Raw genomic sequence first — 22,509 nt, 5'->3', positions numbered from 1 at the left:
TGAGTATCATCATTATTTGGGACAGTTACCTTGTTTAGCAAATATTTTTTCCAGTATTTCTCTAATTAAAATGCCACCCTTTTCTTTGTTTATCTATGCCCAGGAAACAATCTCAGGGATCCACTATAGTCCTTGATCCAGTTGAACTAGAATTATTTGTTTATGTTGTCCCATCTGTTTCACTACACCAAAAGTAGGCCCTGGGTTATTTGCTTCTTGGCTGTAATCCCATTGCTTAGCACATAACCTTGAACTTAATAGCCTCTCAATAAGCATTTCTTAAATGAGTGAATGAATAGCTCTATTCCTTTTCCCCAAGAACTAGTGGAGTTCAGTTGACAAACTTTATTAAATGTATATCCAAGGATAAGTGTTGTGCTAAACACTGGAGCTATAGAGAAAAAAAGACTATTTCCTCTTGTGGTTCCAGGCTGCTTCACAGGAACAGTTTTGGTAGAAATTAGATATCACTATGGAAGATGAATGCATGGTACACAGAGGTGAAGTTAGGGAAATGAATAGATTTGTTCCAGGCTGGAAGGGAGATAGTAAATTCATGAAGGCCTGAAACTATGGACTAGTCTACATTATATAAGCAAAAAGAGACCAGGGATTTAGCTCACTGACACCGCACCTGCCTCGCAAGCTCAAGGTCCTGAGTTCGATCTCCTGTACCAAAAAAAAAAAGCCAAAAGAGTGAAACTAGATGATGGGAGGGGTCTATTGAGAGAAGAAATACAGGGACCAGATTGAGGAGAACCTCATATGCTAAAATATGGTCCTTAGATCTAATCCTAGATATATTAGGCAGCAGGAAATGTCTGAGCAGATTATTGTCTCAGAAGAATGAGTCTGAGGGCAATGCTTCAGACGTGAAATTGTGAAAGCCTACATTGAGCTGTTAACTGTGAGGAATGAGATGGGAGGATAAACTGGAGGAAGCATTGAGGAGGTAAAATCATCAAGACTTAGTGATTGATGGGCGTGACAGAAGATACAAGGATGTTTGCAATTTCTTGGCTAAGGTTACTATTACAAATACCTCCTCCATGAAATCTGTCTCTTTAGACACTTTGAATCTAAATCATTTGAGAACCAGTGACTTTAGCTCTAGGAATTTATCTTATACAAATGATATATGTTCCAAATATTGTCAATACATTTTTTGTAATAGCTAGACTAGAAGCCATTTCCAGCTCATCAATAGGGGATTGGTGAAATATATTCACAATATCTGTACAGCTGTTTTAAAGAAAAGAATGAGTTGCTTTTAATGTGATTTCCAAGTTATATCCTTACCTGGAAGAAGCAAATTGCACAACAGTATATAGTAATGAGAATATGGTACAGGTAGGGTATCTGGTAGGATACATAAGTAACTGATAATAGAGTTGTTTCTGGGAAAAGGAACTTGGTAGCTCAAGGGAAATGTACTTTTCCTTATATATAATTTTACATCTTTTTTTACAAAAGTATTATGTATTGAAAAAATAAATTATAAAAATATGCTTTATATATAAAATAACATTTGGTAATTTATCTGTTACACTGTTGTAACAATATTAATTATTCAACAATCTAACTTAGCACAACTTAGATTTATTTTAAATCTTTTTTCATTGTGATATTTAGTATAAAATTTACCACCTTAATTATTTAAGTTTATAATTGAGTGACATTAAGTACATTGATTTTTGTATAACATTTACCCCCATCCATTTGTACAACTTTTCATCTTTTCAAGCTAAGACTCTTATCTATGCAACACTAACTTCCTACTTCTTCCTCTCCCCGTTCCCTGGCAAATGCCCTTCATCTCTCTGTCTCTATGAATGACTTCTCTGGATACCTCCCATAAGTAGAATCATACAATGTTTGTCCTTTTGTGGCTGGATTATTGCACTTACACTAATGTCTTTGAGGTTTATCTATGATGTGACATATGTCAGAATTTTTTCCTTTTAAAACTGAATAATACTCTATTGGATGTATATACTACATTTTGTTTATACCTTTCAGAGCTTTGTGCTTTGTTTTGCAAATTAGATCATAAGCTTCATAAAAATACACTGCATCTCCTTACTGATTTTGTGGTACTGGGGATCAAACTTAGGACCTTGTGCTTACAAGACAGAGGCAGCACCACTGAGCTAAATCTCCAGCCCCTCCCTTACTGATTTTTAACCCAAAATTTAACATTATAGCTTAATAAACGTTTAGTAGTAGACAAACCTATCCATATGTACAAAAATACATTAAAAATGTAAATGAATCTATAAAGTAACAAGAAAAGCTAAAGGGATTTTTTTTGAGCACTTATAAATGTGTGCCAAGAACCACATTAAGCCCTCCATGTGAATTATACATATTCATCACAATAACTCTATAAGTAATCCTATAAATTAGGAATAGTACTATTTTATTATCCTCTTTTTACAGGAAAGAAAACTGAAACTTAGGCAGACTGATTTCCCTTGATTAACAACTCTATATGAATACATCAAAAGAAAGAAATTATATTTCATTAACCATAGTAATACAAATTTTCAAATAGAGAATAAATATAACAAGGTAAAAGAAAAGAATGACAAGGATAAGTGTTGTGGAATCAAATTTGCATGCCTTCAGAGAGATCTGTGTTTTTATATTAGACTTCATGGTGAAAATTAAAGAAAAAAATGTGGACAATAACGTGGTTAGTACCTGGTGTGTTGCTGTACATCAGTAGTCCCAGCACTGGGGAGGCTGAGGCAGGAGGGTGGCAAGTTGAATTCAGGCCAACCTGAACTCTACAGCAAGACCATGCCTCAGTGACACCAAAAAACTAATATAAACAAATGAATAAAAACTAATTCAGCAAATTTCTATCTCAGTGACTAATCAAGAAAGAATAAAATAAAAAAATTATAAAACTTCAGGAACTCAACTTGAGATTTAGCTTATGATCTAAGCAATTAGCCGTAGTACTTATAAATGTATGCCAAGCGATATTTTTATAAGAAACAATGCATGTATTTAAGTCACTCCTGAAAAGTGACAAGAAGCACACAGAAACTTTTTTATGTAGAATTATTAGATAAATTTAGTGGAACGAGGTTTAAAACAGACTCAGCTATTTCTTATATGAGATGACTAGGGTAAATAAGCGTTCCTAGTTTTTAAAGTTAGGTACGTCACCATGCATTAGGCAGATATACTGCTATTTATATTAGCTTTCCATTGCACGTGACAAAAACAATCCAGCTCTAATTTGTAAACTAGAAGATGTGCAGGTGGAACATGAAAATCAATGCTGGATCTTGTGATTTGGATTGGATCTAATAAATTAGGTCTCAGAATAAAGTTCCCCAGCTGGACACCGCATAGTTATAGTTTTCTAGGAATATTTTTTTTCAAGTATGAGATGAGCCCATAAAGAAAGATGGTGACAATAGGGGTAGACAAAAAAAGAAAAATCAGTCAAAAGAAAATTTGCTCAAATGGATGAATACTTCAATGTAGAGGATAAAAGCGAGGGATGGTGATGCTCTTAAATAAACTGTTAAAAGATAATGGGAAATGTATAATAAATAGCCTTCTGTTGTCTTTGGACTAATGCGGAGTAGTCTCTGGATAATGTAACCACTAGGGGTCAGAGTGCTGTACTTCTAATACCAGCTATTTTGTCAATTTACATGAACAGGTTTGGTTCAGTTTTGTAATTAATTTTATCTTTTCATTTTCCCATTCTCTATACAAATGGTTTAGAGGTTGTACAAGTGGCCTGTGGCCCAGCCCAGAGCAATGAGAACGCCACATGTCCTTGCCACCGGGTATGTAACCCACACCAGGCCATAGCGAATTCTGGGCTCACTGTCAACTGCAGGAATCTGAGGCCGAAATGTCCGGGGCACCATGAAGAGAACACCTGCCTGAAACGAAAGCTATTTCAGCGGAAAGCAGAGTTGAGTGGTGAAAGGAGAGATCAGTAAGTTGCAAAGGCAACAGTAAGACCTCATGCTTAGACCAAGCTTTACTTCTGAGCTGTTCAGTCTTAGGAACAAGTAAATATCTACTTTTTTTTCTTACCCTAAGTAGAGTGAATTTCTATCATGGATAGCCAAAAGAGTTCTGGCTAAAATTCTTGTTACATATTCTCTTAATGATTAAAAATAACAATAATTTGCATCTTGTGTCTAACTCCCTGATTATTTATAAGGATCAGTGGGGGACATTTTTTTCTCTGTGGCAGAGCCCGCTATGTTCAAAAAAGTTTACCTGCTAGCAGGTAGAGGTAGACAAGACACAATAAGTATGATATACAGATTATATTGTATCCTGAAAGCTAATAAAGATGGCCTCCAAGTTACTAAAGTTTACCTTTAAGAAAAGACCTGAAAAGCTGGGCTTAGTGATTCACGCCTGTAACCCCAGCCCTCCAGAGGCTGTCGGGAGGGTTACCAAGCATTGAAGGCCAATCTGGGCTTCATAGTAAATTCAAGACCAGCTTGAACTACGTAAGAAGACCCTGTCTCAGAATAAAAAAGAAAGCCTTGAAAAAGATGAAGGAGTTAACCAAGGAATGAAAAACATTCGAGGAAAAGAGACTAGCCAATGAAAAAGCCCCGAGATAGAAGCACCCCTGATGTGTTTGACAGCAGCCAGAAAACCAGACTGGATCCAATGAGGAGAAGGAGGGAGGGAGAAGGGAATGGAGAGAGTAAGAAGAGAGGAGGTAAAGCCTAGATCATGTGCAGATTGAGAGCAACATTATCATTAGGGTCTCATAGATCATAGCTAGAATGTTGGCTTTTACTCTGAAGAAAAAATGGAGGGAGCCCCTAGAGCAATGGTGGCGAACCTATGGCACACATATTGTTTTTCTTTTAAGACAAAAGTTGTTAATGTATAAGTTGACTTTTCTAAACTAAAACCTCAGTATTCAGTTTAATTGCAGTGTTGACATTTTGCGATGAATAAATGGGTTTGGGGTTGCAGTTTGGGTACTGGTCTCTAGAAGATTCACTATCACTGCTCTAGAGGATTGTGAAAAGAGGAGCAGACGGAGGAGGCCAGAGAAGGCTGCTCAGGAATCCAGCACTGACAGGGTTTGGACTGGAGAGGCTGCAGCAGAGGCGATAAGATATGGTTCTGTCCTGGACGTATGTGAAAATATAACCTACCAAGCTCCTTGTAGCTAGGATTTGACTTAAGAGAGTAAAAAGAGAATGAAAGGATGACTTTAAAATTTTCTACTTAGACAAGAACAATGAAATTGCCATGGCAGAAATAAAAAAGATAACACATGGAACAAGTTTGAGACTGGGAAAGAGTGAGATCAAGAACTCAGGGTTTTTTTTTTTATTCTTCCTAATATTTCATTTTGAAATAATTTCAGATTTCTTAAAAGTTTCAAAAATATTGCAGTTAATTTGTGTATCACTTTCATCCAGCTTCTCCAGATGATAACATCTCATATAACCAATGTACAATTATTGATATCAGGAAATTAACACTGACATGATGCTATCAACGGTTCCAATCCGGGACCAACTCTCATTCTTTATCTTTCGTGACCTTGACACTTTTGAAGGGCAAAATGTCACTCAATTTTAGTTGCCTGATGTTCTTTCACAACTAAATTCAGGTTATGAATGTTTGGTGAGAATGCACATGTGCTCCTGTGCCCTCTCAACCCATCATACATATCAAAACATCTCATTCACAGTGGTGTGAATTGAACACACGGCCTCTCCACTATGAAATTACCATTTTTCCCTTTACTATTGCTATCTTGTGAGAAAAAACTGAGAGTACGCCAGTGCATACTTTCATGGTATGTTCTTGCCCACTAATTGAGGCACCTCTTAATGATGCTTGTAGGTAACAATTATTACTGTGGTGTTTGCCAAATGGTAATTTCCATTTCCATCACTCCTTCCACTTATGCTACTGAATAAGCTTTCCCTTCTCATTTATCTATCAATTATTTATATTAGTATAGACTCATGTTTGTTTTATGCTATGGTTTGTAATCTATTACTAGCATTATTTTGCTGCTTAAATTATCCCATATGTGACCATAGCCTTTAGGTTGGCTTCTGCAATCTTTTGATATAGGTAGATAGATAGATAGATAGATAGATAAATGGATGCAGAAATTTGAGGAATTAGTATATATATATAATTATATCTCATATTATATATCTCTCTGTAATCTTCCTTATTTTCTTTTTTTTTGGTACCAGGGATCGAACTCCGGTCCTTGCACTTGTGCAGCAGGCAGCGAAACCACTGAGCTAAATCCCCAGCCCCTCTTCCTTATTTTCTCCAGTCACAAAATGCTCCAGGCTCATCTTGCAATTTCTCTCCACCATCGTTGAGATCAGCCAGTTCTCTAGGGAGCCAGGGTTCCTGTTAGTTTAAAGTAGTATTTAGAGGGCCGGGGATTTAGCTCAGTGGTTCCTCCACCTGCTTCACAAGCACAAGGTCCCAAGTTTGATCCCTGGTACCAAAAAAAGAAAAAATAAATAATAATAATAATAAAGTAGTATTTAGAAACTAAAACAGGAACACCAGGTATGTTCATTGCCTTTCGTTGTCATTGCTTCAGGAGCTCAGATTTAAACATGGTACACATGGGGTGTCTGTTAAACATCCAACTCAGAAGTTGGATTTCTGATTCTGAATGTTTGAGATATTTGGACTGGAGATACAAATTTGGGGGTCACTGGCATATGAGTGATATTTCAAGTCAAGAGATTAGGTGACATTTCCTGTGGAGGGAGACTAGAGGAGACTGAAACCAGGACCACTCTAATATTAAGATATATAGTAATACCTCAGTTCACAAACGCTTCTGTTTGCAAACAATTTAGTTGGTGAACAGAAGCATTCGGCAAAATTTTGGTTCCTTTCAAGAACTCTGCATCGAGTGACAAACCATGGCCATCTTCCCCAGAATCATGGAATGAATTGAGTTTGTGAACCAAGGGAACACTGTAAATATCTGGGAAATAAATAAGACCTATTTACCTAGTTTAAAAAATACATTTGGCGGGCTGGGGACTTAGCTCAGTGGTTTTGTTGCCTGCTGCGCAAGCACAAGGACCCGAGTTCGATCCCTGGTACCAAAAAAAAAAAAAAATACATTTGGCTGATGTTATTTTAAAATCCGAACTTCAGTGATTTTTCTTAAAAGACTAAAGCTTTCTAGTAAGACATTAGCAGTGACTGTCAACAGTCAACTATAATATTATACCGGAAACATATCTTGCTGGCAAGTATCAGAATGTGGTCACTGCCAGGAAGATGTGGAAAGAGAAAGTCTTTTTTTCTCTCTCTTTTTATTTTACTTTTTTTTTTTTAAACCATAGGGCACTCATGGTTTTTGTTCAAGGGCAGGGGGAATACATTCATTAAATGCTGTCATCTCTCACTGGTTTCTTTCCAAATATTTTCTTACAAGTGACAAATCTGTAGGAGAAATTCAGAGATTTGCAGTTCCACCAAGAGCAAATCTCTTTGAGAGTGAGAGGTGAGAATAACAAAAGCCAGAGAGGGTTTTACTAGTGAGAAAGTCTTTGTCAGAGAGCAGAACAGAGCCCTTACAACTGCTGATTTCATGAGAATTTGGTCCCTCAACCTATGGAGAATAAGCAGATTTAAACTGCAACAGCTGGGAGAGGAAAGAGCAGAGGGAAGTGTTCAGTGTCTGTTTATTTACTTATTCTTGGAGACCCTCTTTAAGGGTGTCCATTCAAGAGGAGAGGGAAAGCAGAAATCGAAAGAAAAGGCAAGCCAGGACAGAATGAAAGAAACAAGACTTTAATTTTGTTGTGCTTTTATATTTATTTTGTAAAATGTTTCAAAGGTTGGCAAGAAGGCGCACACACACAAAAAGTAAAAAGGCACTCAGTGAATTGCTAGTGCATGTGTTTTCAAGGTGTATATTTAATTGTGATTTGTATCAAAATGGGAAGAATTCATGATCTAAATGAATTTGTTAAGAATTGAACTGCCCCATGAAGTTGATTTATTTTTACATAATTATGATGTGTTATTATATAAGTGACATGTGTAAATGTATTTAATTTATTGTCAATTGTCTGGCCTAATGGAGGAAAAGAATGGTATGGCTAATCCAAAATAACTCATTTATGTTTGATTTTGAAAAAATAGTTGCTTGACAGTTAGCAATGAATGTGGGTATTTTTAACATTCTAAGACCTCTAAAAATTTCAAATAAAGCACACAGTAAGGATGTTTTCAGCCTGTATAGCCTGACCCTACATGTATTGAACTTACAATAACCACATGGTAATTAAGCACCTAAGAGTTTCACACCTTCCTTGTCTGTCACTGAGTTTCTATGTCTGACAGTCATTGTTTTTCCTCATCAAGAAGAACTTCCTAGCCAGATGTGGTGGTACACACCTGTAAAACCACCACTCATGGGAGGCTGAAATAGGAGGATCAAATTTCAAGTCCAACCTGAGCAATTTAGCAAGACACAGTCTCAAGATAAAAAAAAAAAAAAAATCAAATGGGCTAGGGATGTTGATCAGTGCAAAGGCCCTGAGTTCAATCTCTAGTGCCAAAAAAGAGGTGGAAGTGGAGGGAACCACCTCTTCTTACCTACTCTAATTTTATGATTCAGGTGGGCAGGGGCTACCTCAGACTCTATTAGTAGGTTAGTGACTAAGGCCGATTCAGTCAGAGCTTAGTAATCCTCTGGCCTCTGTAGTGGATTTCATGAGTACAGAGAACTCTAGCTGGGACCTTCGGCCAATCATATCCACGGACAGGCATGTGGTAATAGCTATGAGTCCCCAGTTGCTATTTTATGAAATGTAACCGTGTCCTTTGGTCCTACGTGATCAGTCTAGAGCAGACCTCTCACCACAATGGGCCACCCAGGGCTCTTTACCCATGAATTAGAAATTGAGACTAAGCTATTCCAGCATCATCATGTTGTACATGCAGTATCCAACTATCAGGGAACTTTCGTGTGTCTTTGGCAAAGAGACAACTGTTCTAGAGAGAGAAAATGAGAGAAAAGAGAAGTAGCTAGACAAGGGTAGAATGAAAAATGAAGGATTCCTGATTCTGATCCTTTTAAGGCCAGGCTACATTCTAGACTCTTGGTTTTCTTTTTCTTTTTCTGTTTTCTTTTTTTTTGTACCAGGCATCAAAGGCTCTTGGTTTTTTAAGATATATCTAAGGGTATAATTGAATCTTTATCACACTTCCCTTCTTTGAAGCTAGATCCAGTTGGCCTCTTATTGTCAGTCAAGAGTCTTTACAAATTCAGCAGCCTCTGGTGTTAGTAACAGAGAAGGCAGATGGATGTGCTGATCCAGGATTGGGAATTTGTCAGTAGATAGTGTACAAAGAGAAGGGAAGGAAATCAAAGGTACCAGTGGGAACATCACTAAAAAGCCTGAAAATGAGGGTCAACTTGGGTTGAGAAGAAAGAGAATCCAAAATAGGACAAACCCAACAACAAGGGGTGAATTCCAGCTGGAGGCAGGGTAAGATGAGTTCACTGGCCCTTGGGAGTCAGGAAGTGAAAGGAAGGAAAGGAGGGTGTGTGCCCAGATTGAGATGTCAAAGGCGGAGGAGCCCTAAATTGTACCAAGACCCAGGAAGTGGCTGGGACAGTGGGCTGTGAGAAGGAAGTAATAGGTATAGTAGAGCTCAAGGGACCCTCGAGCTAACAAATGGGATGCATAATTTACCTGGAAAAGTGGCAGACGTTAGGTAGAGAGGAATGTGAAGCATGTGCCAGAGCCCTAGTGAATATGTGCTCGTTAGAAATATGTATGATAATTGACAGAATTGAAATTATATGGGAGATTTTAAATTTCCGGTGTCAATAAGGAGAGACTGAGAGGATGAGGTATCACATAACAAATCTTGACATCACCAAATACAGAATTAATTGATATTTGGAATAAAGTAAATGAGCTAAAGGCTCTGCATTTCTAATGTATACAAAATGTTCTCTAGGCCACTCAGTTGTAATACAAACATAATTTAGGGCCGGGGATTTAGCTCAGTGGTTTCGCTGCCTGCTGTGCAAGCGCAAGGACCCAAGTTCGATCCCCGGTACCAAAAAAACACAAAACATAATTTAATACCAAAAACATAAAACAAAAAAGACAGAATATTAAATTCATCCAAATAATAGACTTACCAAGGAGAAAGTAAAAGGCACAATAAGAATATGTTTGAAAATAATAATTTGAGAAAATACCTTTGAGAATGTACTCTCAGAAACCATAAAAGAAGGAAAACTCATTGTAGAAGAAAATATATTATGCCTTTAAAGTATTTTATTATTAACAGAAAGACAAACATCCAATTAAAATCTTAGAAAGGTGAATTTTAAAATCCTGAGTGAAATAAACCTAAAAGCATGGCCAAGCAAATTAACAATTAATAGCACACTTGACAAGTAAACCCAAAAGCTGAAATTTTTAAACAGACTAATAGCCAGGCATAGTGGTAATTCCTCCTTAGGAAGCTGAGGCAGAAAGATCATGAGTTCAAGGCCAGCCTGGGCAGCTTACTGAGACATGCCTCAAAATAAAAAATACAGAGGGCTAGAGCTGTAGCACCTAGCTGATACAGTGGTAGGACACCTCTGGGTTTGATCCTCAGTACCTCCCTGCACACACACACACACACACACACACACACACACACACACACACAACTAATAAAATGAGGAAAGGAGCCAGATGTGATAGCCTCACAGCATTCTGGGAGGCTGAGGCAGGAGGATTACAAGTTCAAGCCCAGTCTGGGCAACTTAGTGAGAACCTGTCTCAAAAAAAAGAAACAAAAATAAAAATGGGCTTCAAAACACTGCACCAGCCCCTACTTGCAGTCTCCAGCTGCACCTATAACTTCTAGCCCTAAAAAGTTTGGATTCCCAGTCCCACTAGCTATTCCAAAAATGTCTCTTCAGCTTTTCTTAGTATTTTCCCATTGTGTTATTTTAATGTACTTTCAAGTACCCCTTGGGTAAATATTTAACTTCTTTATAGGCACGCCTGTAGAATGAAAGTGACAACCTAGGCCTGGTATGTGCCGGCCTGGCAAGCGCAAGGTCCTAAGTTTGATCCCCAGTTCAAAAAAAGACAACCTAAATATTCCAGCTACTAAGCTTTGTTATCTTTGTGGTATAAACTAATTTTTGTTATTTACTTCAAATTTTACATGTTTATTATCTAAAGCCAGTGAAGTCTACAAAATAGAGGCTAGGTACATGTGCTAAGCTTTATAGTAAAATTGTTCAGCCCAATGGTCATCAAAACATGACATCTTTATTTATTCATTCACCATTGTTACAGTTAAAATAGCAGGACATTAGACTCTTATTGACAAAACAGGGCCATATGCTCTTAAACTCCACCTGTTGTAGGAATACCTCTAAACAAATACAGGTTAATATTGAAGATAAAAGGCTTATCCCAAATGCTGCTGACTGTGAAATTTGTGAATCTATAGGAAATTCCATCTTGAGTTCCATTGCCCTGTCCTTGAGATCTCTTTTCTCAAATACCATGGTTCTCAACTTATTTTGTAAGGAGATATATGATGGGAAAATTTCCAGATATCCACCACCAAAAACATGTGTGTTTAGTTCTAAGCTTTAACTCACCTCTCTCTGTCTCTCTCTCTGTTTCTGTCTGTCTCTCTCAAATCCACACTCTATTTCTGTGAGTGTACTTTAAAATTTTTGCCTAATAAAACCCTTCCCATTCTTCTTAAAAACAAATAAAACAAAAAGGGCTGGAGATGTGGCTCAATGGGAAGGCCCTGGGTTCAATCCCCAGTATCAGACACACACACACACACACACACACACACACACACACACAAAAGACAAAGAAAGGAAAAAGAAAACGAAACCAGACAAATGCAATATGGGTGAATCTCATATACACTCTGCAGTATGAAAGAGGCCACATTCAAGTGGCTACACATTGTCTGACTATACTGATGTGAAATCCTGAAAAGGTGAATCTAAGACTGAAAATAAATCAGTGATTGACAGGAAATGGGCATGAGGGAGGGGCTGAGAAGAAAAGGACCCTGGATCGATCAAGAGATTAATCTGCCTTCTCAGCTGTGTCTCTACTATCTTGATAGTGGTGATTGCTACTTGACTGTAATGCATTTGTCAAAACTCTCGGAACCATTTACTAAGAATAGTGGATTCTACTGCATACAAATTATACTTCAATAAACTGAACTTTTAAAAATTGTGGACAAAATATTAAAGAATAATGTTAAAATACAACTATCAAGAGCTTTTGAAAAAGAAAACCAATAAATGATGATATGTAAGTAGTATAAAAATATAAAACTGGATCAAAAGAAAAATTTGCAAAGCCTAACTTCTTTTTTTGGTACCAAGTACTGGAGATTGAACCCAGGGGCACTCTATCACTGAGCTACACCTCCAGACCTTTTTACTTTTTTTAAATTTTGAGACAGGGTTTTGCTAAATTTCCCAGGCTGGCCTTGAACTTGTAATCTTGCTGCCTCCGCCTTTCTAGTAGCTGGGATTCTATGGCATGTACCAGCATGTCCAGTTTTGTTTTATCCGTTGTCATATTGCTAAGTTGCCCAGGCTGCTCTCAAACTCCTGAGGTCAAATGATCCTCCTGTTTCAGCTTCCTGTATGTGGTTCTATAGGTACATGCAACTGCACCCAGGAAAAAATTTAAATATATGTAATACTTTGTTACCAACTTTTCTTTTTCTGTTTTTCATCTCTTAGTTTCCCTCATTGTCCCTCCCTTGCTCATTCCTTCCTAAACAATTCAATGAAAAAGCTATTATATTGTGAGAATGTAAAATGGTAGAGCTACTTGGAAAAGAGTTAGACAGTGCCTAGAAACCCCAAACATTAGCCTTCTCATAGGACCCATTTGTTGCATTCTTGGACATTCATTCCAGAGTAATGGAGACCTGCATTTATACAAGAAGCACACAGAAATATTCATAGCGGCTTTATTTGTAATAGAATACACTGGAAACACCCAACATATCTTTCAATAGGCAAATGGTTAAACTATAGAACATCCACACTATGGAGACTCAGTTAAGCAGATATTCACACAGCACACTACCAGTGGCAACCTGACACACAGTGTCAGACCCTAAGTAGAGTAAAAATGATACCTGTCAAGGAGCAGGCACAGCATGAGGTGTCAGTCAGTCCAAGAAGGGTGACAGAAGAGATGGTACAGTGACCACAATGAGAGACTAGTTCTATACCAGAGGGTCAGGTCAGTAAGTTAGTATACTGAAGATAATGGAAGCCACATCTCTTACTGTGAAGTCACAGACTAATAGGAAAAAAAGAGAAAATGAAAATGATACTGGGTTGGATTGGATTGAATTAGTGATATCAGTATGAACTAATTTTCAATATATAGAAGTATATATAGAAATAAACAGAACAATGTGTGTATGCATATGTGTGTACATACTAACCAAACTGCCTTCAATAAAACAGGGGATGTTTAAATCTTAGAGTGGATCATGCTTCAAGGAAAAGTAGATTTAGAACTCAAATGATTTCACCCCAAGACCCATCTCTTTTCATTCAATTTGACTTCATTCTTAGACACCACAAGCTGTCAAGATAATTGGCATTAACTTCCAGGCTGATTTACAGGTTCAAGTATAAGAGAAAAGAAACCAATTTACTTTTCACTCAACAATCTCATCACAGCCAGTGATTTGCAAGTCTCATTGCAAATCTCATCCTGGGTAGTGATTGTTTCTGTGCCTAGCCCTGTTGAATCACTAGGGAAACAGCTAGTCTAACGTGGAGCCATGCCCACTCTGGGCCCAGGGCTAGAATGAGCTCTCTCTGCAGCACCTGGGCTGCTCTTGTGGGTCACGGAAGTTCCACAGAGAAAATCAGGTGCTTTTGCTAGGAGAAAGATGAATGGGTGCTGCAGGGAAAAATGGATTTTCACTATGTATTTCGTGTCTTTTAGCAGCTCAACATTCCCACACACCTTTTTTGCACAGAATGTATCTAAAGACATGCCCATACTTCAGTATTGAAATGTCACATGCAGCCAAAATACAACCATCCAATCCTTAAAATATGACAACTCATGGAACAAGTTCTGGTGCCCCATGGCACAGTAGGGTGGCTATAGTTAGCAATAATGTTTTGTACATTTCTAAATAGTGGGAACAGAGCTCTAGTATTCACCACAAAGAAATGGAAAAATGTATTGGGTGAAGGATATGTTAATTATCCAATTTGATCCTTACACAATGTAAGGATCCTTACTACACATGTAACCAAATGCCACATGTACTCCATAAATATGTACAGTTATTATGTGTTAATCTTTAAAAATAAAAAACCCAAAGTCTTGTAAAGTTACTCCATTGAAACACATATCTAAATTCTATGCCTAACTCCATACTGTCCAGCAAACCTGACTCAAAAGATAAAAATACCACATGCACCAATACACCAAGTACAAAGGTAAATACAGAAACAAATTGCCCAGAGTTATAGTCAAATCACCTGGTTGCCACACTTGTAGTGACGGTGTACTCCCAAGATCTGCTCCCAAGAGAACCTGCTGCTCAGCCAGGAGGGTGCATTTAGTTGATGCCTCCATTGACAGGACCTTCAGGATCCAGCCTAGCTTTCCAGCTGAGGCCCTGCCCGATGGGCAGAGGCTGAGAAACACAACAGGCTCATTCACACCTAGCCATTTCTGTCCTTTGCAGACTATTGTAATATGATCTTTGCTTCAGAGCACTCTAGGACACTGGTTTAGAATCATCTGTACTGTCAAAAGAAGTCTTTCCTTCCCTATCCTACTTGCTCTCTTCTGATCTTTAATAGGTATTTCCCCAATAAATCTTTTTGCTGCTATTGTTAATAGTGATATATATATGTGCATACATGTATTTACAATGTAGGCTTACAATGGTCACCTACAGAGTCAGGTGTGGAAGAAAGCAAGAGGGTGTCTGCGTGCTGGTGATCCAAACAACCCAGCCAAAATTTGAACAAAGGCCTGGAGCTCACTGCAGAGTCCCATGCTAGTCAGTATCAGGAACCCAAAGGGTTGGCGCTGGAAGGCTAAAAAGTCTGCGCTGGAAGCCTGGAGATGGACATGCAAAGGTGATGGTGAAGACCGGAGCTCCTGCAGAGGAGCAGAAGTGAGATTTCCTCCTTCTCTCCCTTTTTATTCTATCCAGCCTACAAACACATTGGTTGGTGCCACCAGACCCACAGTGGGTCTTCCTTCTTCAGTAAGTCCATCATCCACACCCACCCACAACTGTGCTAAACCAATCAGCTGGGCGTTTCTTATTCAAATGAACACCACAATTAACTATCATAATAGTATAACTTGAAGGAAGGCAATACTCTATCCCCACTATCAAAGTATTTGGAGGACAGAATCAATAATAAAAGTGGCACGGGTTCTGGGATTATAGCCCAGGGTCAGAATGTGGGTGCTTAACACACACAAGGACCTGAGTTCAATGGCCAGCGCGCGCACACACACACACACACACACAGACACACACGCAAGCAGCAATATCACAATTGTCTTCTGTTTTTATTACCTGGCATCCATCAATCTTTCTTTGGAAAAAAGAGTAGTGAAAAAAGAGTCGTGCCTATTCCACTGGACATATCATACACAGCTGGACTGGAACTGAACCCAATACTTCTACTAGAGCAAATTTTTTAACCTGCTAATTTAGCTAAAATGGTCCCTTTCCTTCCAATGGCAATTTTTTTTTTGGGGGGGTGCGAGGGATCAAACCCAGGGCCTTGTGCATGCTAGGCAAGTGCTTTACCACTGAGCTATGTCCTCAGACTTAATGGATCCATTTAAGGTAGGCATCCGGGAGGATTTCCCTTCCTGGGGTCACATTGACTTACCACCAATCATACTAGAGGATCCTATAGTTTGAATCTAGGATGTCCCCCAAGGCCCACATGTTAGAAGGTTAGTCCCTAGGCTGGCACAGTTGGGAGGTGGGAGAAACTTTAAAAGGAGGGGTCCAGTAGGAAGTGTTCTGCTCAACTGGGAATGTGCCCTTAAAAGGGACACTGGGACTCAGACTTTTTCTCTTCCTTTGTGTTTAGGACATGAGGTGAGCAGCTTTGCTCTAGCACTCGCTCACTGCCATGATGAGCTGCCTCAACACAGGCCAAAAATCAACAGGGCCAACTTTCCCTGGTGAAGCCTCTAACATCAAAATAAACTTCTCTTTATAAGCTGATTAGCTCAGATATCTGTTACAGTAACAAAAGTTGACTAACAGAAATGAAATAATTATTAGTCTTCTTTTGACAAAGCTTGGACTTTAGTTTTTGCTTTCGTTCAGTTCTCTAGGTCAATAATTAAAGCCAAACAACTAGTTGAGTTAAAGCAGGACCTACAGGCTTGTTTCTTAGCAGTAGCTTTGAATGTTCTGCACTTCTTTTCTGTCCCTTGACATAAAGCCTTCATCTCCACATCTGTCATGAGGCAATTCAAAATGCCCTTCTGGGGCAGCAGGTGAAGCTAATCTGCTCCAGACCTGAATTCCAGTGACATTTTTGTATATGGTAATTGCCCACTTTGTCCAGCAGAAGCAGGTGAAAGGAGGTAGCTAGATGAGACCTATGGGATTAGGAGCATTTTAAAATATCAACACAAGCTCTTAGATTTCAGAAGAACCACATTAAACCTAAGCCTTTCCTTTTAGGATGCCATAACATGAGCCAAAAGAAAAAGCCAATACACTCTAAAATTCAAACATTATGCTATGTTCTCTAATATCCCATCCTTTTGCCAGTAAAGGGTCTGAGTCTCCAATATACATGATGATCATTTGGTCAGCTATTTCCTGCTTTATATTAAGAGTTAAAATGACCAACTTTCAGCCTAGGACAGAGTAGTCTTCATACTTCTTGAAATTATCCTTCACTTGAGTGATTCTATAATTTAATGTCTTTTATACCCCATTCTGGTATAAGTTTCTTCATCATTTAGAACTTCTTTTTGGTTGTAAATAACAGAAAAGACAATCTAAACCGTTTAAGATTTTTTAAGGTATGTTATTGTCCTGTGTAACTGAAAATCTTGGTTTCAATCAAGTCTTGGGAAGAAGGTAAACAAAAGTGTCATCACAAAATACCATCTTGATTTATTCTCCATCTCCATGGGGCAACAAGATGACTGCCTGCAGTGTCATCTTACCCAATTCAACTCAATTTTTAAAAATTAACTGTAGCCAGGCACAGAAGTGCACTCCTGAAAATCTAGCTCTCCGGGAAGCTGAAGCAAGAGGATCAAAAGTTTGAGCCCAGCTGGGCAACTTACAAAAGGATAGGGGATGTAGCTCAGTGTGCAGGCCCTGGCCCTGGGTTGAATCCCCACTACCAAAAAAATATGCCTTCCAATAATTCCAGAAAAAGTCTCACTAATTTCTTTGCTTGATTGTGTTATAAATTATCCATTAATAAATTCATGTATCCAGGAGAATATAATAGTTTAATTAACCAGACTAAGTCACATGAATTTTTAAAAATAAGACCCTAATTGAGGTGTAATTCACATACTATAGAATGTACCCCATATGAATTCTTTGAAATTAGGACATAAAATTCTACCGTCTAAAGCACCAGGACAGAAAAATGGGGAGATCTGGCTTCTTAGAGCAAAATGACATTGTTACTAAATGTATAATTGATAATGTGAAATAGGAAGAAAAGATCTAAAGGGATAGGGGTAAGGGAATGGAAAGAAGGGAAGGGAAAAATATGAGAAAAGGAAAAAAATGGAAACAAAGTCTTTTTTTTTTTTTGGTACCAGGGATCAAACTTGGGTCCTTGCACTTGTGCAGCAGGTGGCGAAACCCTGAGCTAAATCCCGGGCCCTCAAAGTCTTTGTAAATAGGGAAGGGTGGAGGGGGTGAAGGGAGGGCAGGGGAATGGGGAAAAAATAAGAACCAAGATACATCATGTAAAGGTACAAGATCCCAATGATGAATGTAACTGTATTGTACACCTAAAATGTACCAATAAACTAAATGAAAAAAAAATGACATTGTTACTAAAGGAAAGGTGAATGGAGGCAGGCCGCCAAAACCTAAATTTAAGATAGTATGAACTGATTTGCTAAGGACCTCACCCAAGGGACTGTAAACTAAAGCTTTGTAGAGTTCAGCAATCACCCCCAAGATATCAGTCAACTTATTCATTGCTTTTCTACAAATGTTGAAAAGGTCTCAGGTCTTGGTTTTTTTCTATTTCTCTGCTTGGTCCTGTGTTTTGCGTGTATTAAACACAAAGACCAACTTTTTAAATTTCCTTATTTACAACTACTCTCTTTACCCCAGCATTGTGTCATCCCCAGCAGCATGCTGGCAAGGATGCGGGGTTGATTGAGAAACACCTGTATCAGTGCTTTCCATCAAGTCTTGATGCCATAACACAGGGTCACAGGCTCTTGTCATGTGGGGAAGGGTTCAGAGCCCAAACTTGGGATCAGTTGGCCCTAGCTTCACATTGGTTTCTTAATCAAAAAGTGGGGATACTATTCCAATGACAGCTATGGGGATTATAAGGGAGATGATCTGTATATAAAGAGATGGAAGAAATACCAGATTTTTGCATTCCTCTCCTCATCTAACATGTGAGTTCGGAAGAAATATTTTGTTTTAATGTGTTTCTCCCAGCTAAGATGCCAGGAGTCAAATTCTATCAAAACATCTCCAAGGGAGGGTGAATCCTGTTAACTAAAGTCCCTTTATTTTTCCAGAATAGGTTTTAGATTTATAAAATTTAACCAGAGCTGGAAGATGGGTAAATCTGGGAGGAAGAAAAAAGAATCAATGAAGTTAATGCTGAAGAAGTAGCAGGGTGTGCTGGAGATGGTGCCTGCTGACATAAAGGGCTGGCTATTGGCATTGTTTCCTGCCTCCACATTCAGAGGCATAGTGTTGTGGAGTGAAACAATCATGGTAGATGGAATATTTACACTGCAGGAATTGGCAACTCTGCAAATGACTTCTCCCCTCTACCCAAAGAACCAATTAGTAATCATTTACCAGCATAACACTGTTCCAGAGCAGTGAAGAGAGTTGCTTTAGAAAATGACAACCTCAGGAAGTTACCCCTAGATCTCTCACCCACAGAAATTGTGGTGCAATGTTTACGGTTTTAGGTACCAAATTTGGAATAATTTGCTATGCAACAGTAGGTAACTATTTTTTTTTCAGGGTTTCTTGTCATTCCTCCTTGATATTTTTAGTTAAGTCCCCTTTTTCACTGTTTTTTTTTGTTTTGTTTTGTTTTTTGCTAGCTAATTCTTGAAGGAGTGAAGACAAAGGCCCAACTCAGTACTGACAAATGGTAACAGTAATTGTCTTTATTTGTATTATTCACAACAGAAATAACAAATGGTGCTTTTTCTTCCCCCAGGAGGAACTGATTGAGCTTCTTTCCTCAGGAACAACAGAACATAGCTCAAAGTCCCCAAGTACAAGAGCCATAGCTCCACTTGAGTCCCAGAAGAGCAAGGAAATTCTCTCGGAGGCGGTGACATTTAAGCAGAATAAGAAGGCAACAGGAGGGAGCATGTGCAGAGCAAGGGAAAACATTCCAGGCAGCAGGCACTCCAAAGTCAAAGGCTCTGAGGCAGCAAAAAGGGCCGGTGAGACTGCAGTGTGTGAATAAGGAGAGAGCAGCATGAGATGAAATTTAGAAGCAGGCAGAGATCAGCCATGCTGGGCCTTCCATGCCCTTAATCAGCAAGGGATATTTATTGCCCTCAAGGAATTGTCAGGGATTACAATGTCACATTTCCTGATGCTCAGCGTTGACGAAAGCTTGGTTGACAGATACAATATTAATAGTGGATTGCCTTAAGGGTTTGACAGGCAGGCCTGTCTCTAAAAATTTATCTGTGGGTTAAGTCAGATGAACCATGAGCTGGATTGCACTGTTGAAAAGATCTGTGAGTTAATGCCACACAGCCAGACTGAGGGAATTGTGGCAGCCTGTAACCAAGATGACCCGAACATTCCTCACTTTTGGATGCCCTCCCCCCAATACAGCTGACTATTATCAATAGGATTGAGGAAGGACCGCAGGTAGCTTCCAAGGCTAGGTTACGAAGGAAGTTGAAGTGCCTGCCTTTTCTCTCTGGGATCATTTGTGCTGGGGAGGTCAATGACCACATCATAGGACTTTTCCCATGCAGAAGTGTGCGTGGGGAGGAGCCGAGGCCTCCTGCCAATAGCCAACATCAGCATGCCCACTGTCACAGTGTTGACTTGTAGTAAGTCCACCAGTCCCAAGCAAGCCTTCAGATAACCACCACCACCCTTGCGGACAAATTCACGGCCACCTCATGGACACTCAGGCCACAACCTGAGTCAGGATAGCTGCTCCCCAAATCTCGACCCACAGAAACTTTAGAGAGACTAAACCTCCACTGTTGTCTTAGGACAATATGTTTTGGGATATTGTTTTATGCAGCAGTAGATTAAAGCAGACATTATCAGAAACAACTCTAATAAACTATGTGCTCCAATAACGATGACTCTGTTTATTCAAGGTGTTACCTGCGAGTTTAAACAAGTTCCTTACCCTCACCACGCATCAGTTTTCTCATCTTTCAAAAGGTACTAATAGCATCTATTTCTCAGAATGTCTGTAACATGAAAGGACATAATAAATATCAATGTTTCAAGACATAAAAAGGAATTATAAATAAGAGGTAATAAAACTCTATAAATGCCACCTGTTATTATTTTTTTCATTGTTGTTGTTATTGCTATTCTTTTTTATTTCTATAACCAAATTTGCTTCTCCTGTTTTTCAAAATCAATTAGTACAACAAGCCAAACCGTCAAAATGCCAGAAACCTGGACATTATCCTAGACTGATTTTATTCTTTCCTTTTCACATCCATAAAGTCATTATGTTCTAATGATTATATCTACTAAGTATTTTCAGATTATTTTCTTTTTTCCTACTCTCACTGTCTTCATTCAGGTCTCCATCAAAACCCATCTGGACTATTAAATAATAGATTTCTAAATGGTTTCCTGCCTCTAATTTTATTCTCTTGAGCTGTTTTTCACATTGCAACCAGTGACCTGCTTCCCATGAAAATATGATGAACCCCTTCCCCCCGTGACCACCTTTCCCGGGCTCCGGGACAACTGTAGAAAGTCTGGTCTCCTCAGCATGTCAGGACCAAGAAGTCTGCTGACTGTCTTTCCTCTCATGAACACGATGTGTTCTTGTTAGTTCTCTTACCTGCTGTGGTATTGGGATTGAACAGAAGGTAGGGCTTTAGCACTGAGCTACATCTCCAGCCCATTCTTTATTTTTTATTTTGAGACAGAGCCAGGCTGGGCTCAAATTCACAATCCTCCTGCCTCAGCCTTCCAAAGGGCTGGGGATTACAAGCATATGCCACCACACCTGGCTGCTCTGCTGCATTTGATACCTCACTTTTGTAGTGTTGTTTTTCCTAAGAAGTATGGTGGATTTTGTTTTGTTTCATTGTTTTTCCTCTTGTTCATATTTGCTACAGGAGTCTTGATTAAAAAGCATATTTCCTACCCAAATGCAACTCTGATCACCTGTCAGTGGCTTCTAGTTTACATTACAGGAAACTACTGATGATGCAGGTGAAGCTAGGACATGTGGTAAGTGAACTGTAGAGGCAGTCACACTGCTAGACACTGGACAAAAAATATAAACTATTAGCCAGGTGTGGTGACACCTGCCTTTATCTTTTTTTGCATATGTTTGTGATGCATAAAAACTACACTCGTTATGGGGAATTGATAATTATACATATCATACCTTAGTCATTTTTACTTCTGTTCTCCCCGCCACACTCTCTTGTCTCTCCATATCTCCTGAGTCTCTTCCCATCTTCGAAGGCTGAGGTAGGTTTGCAAATTCAAGACCAACCTTGGCTACTTTGCAAGACCCTGTTCTAAAGACAAAAAGCAAAAAAGGCAGTAGCCAGGCATGGTGCCACATGCCTGCAATCCCAGCACTTGGGAAACTCCAGAGGCTGAGACAGAGGGATCTCTGCAAGTTTAAGGGCAGCCTGGGCTACATAAATGAGTTCAAGGCCAACAAGGACTGCATAGTGAGACCTTGACTCAAAAAACAAAACAACATGAAACAACAATAAGTAAAAACGGCTGGAATTGTAGCTCAGTTACAGAGCATGCATGAGGCCCTGGGCTGAAAAAAAAAAATTATTCAAGAACACATCAGTGTCTTTTTCATTCAGGATGTGGTGCTCAGTCCCAATTCCACAGAATCTGTCTCCCTAAGCATCTGCTCTCAGCCAGACACTATTCTATCCCTGGAGAAACACTTTTCCATATTTCAGGTCCATGACTTTGAGACAGAAGAGCTCAATGCTGTCCAAATGCCATGGGGCCAGTTGCGCCCCATCAATTTCAGAAATGGATATTGCTTCAGCAGGG

The sequence above is a fragment of the Heterocephalus glaber genome, unplaced genomic scaffold (genome assembly GCF_053883595.1).
Source record: "Heterocephalus glaber isolate CG9 unplaced genomic scaffold, H.glaber_assembly_v1.0 deba00001472, whole genome shotgun sequence".
Taxonomy (NCBI): domain Eukaryota; kingdom Metazoa; phylum Chordata; class Mammalia; order Rodentia; family Bathyergidae; genus Heterocephalus; species Heterocephalus glaber.
Note: the sequence above shows the minus strand (reverse complement) of the source record.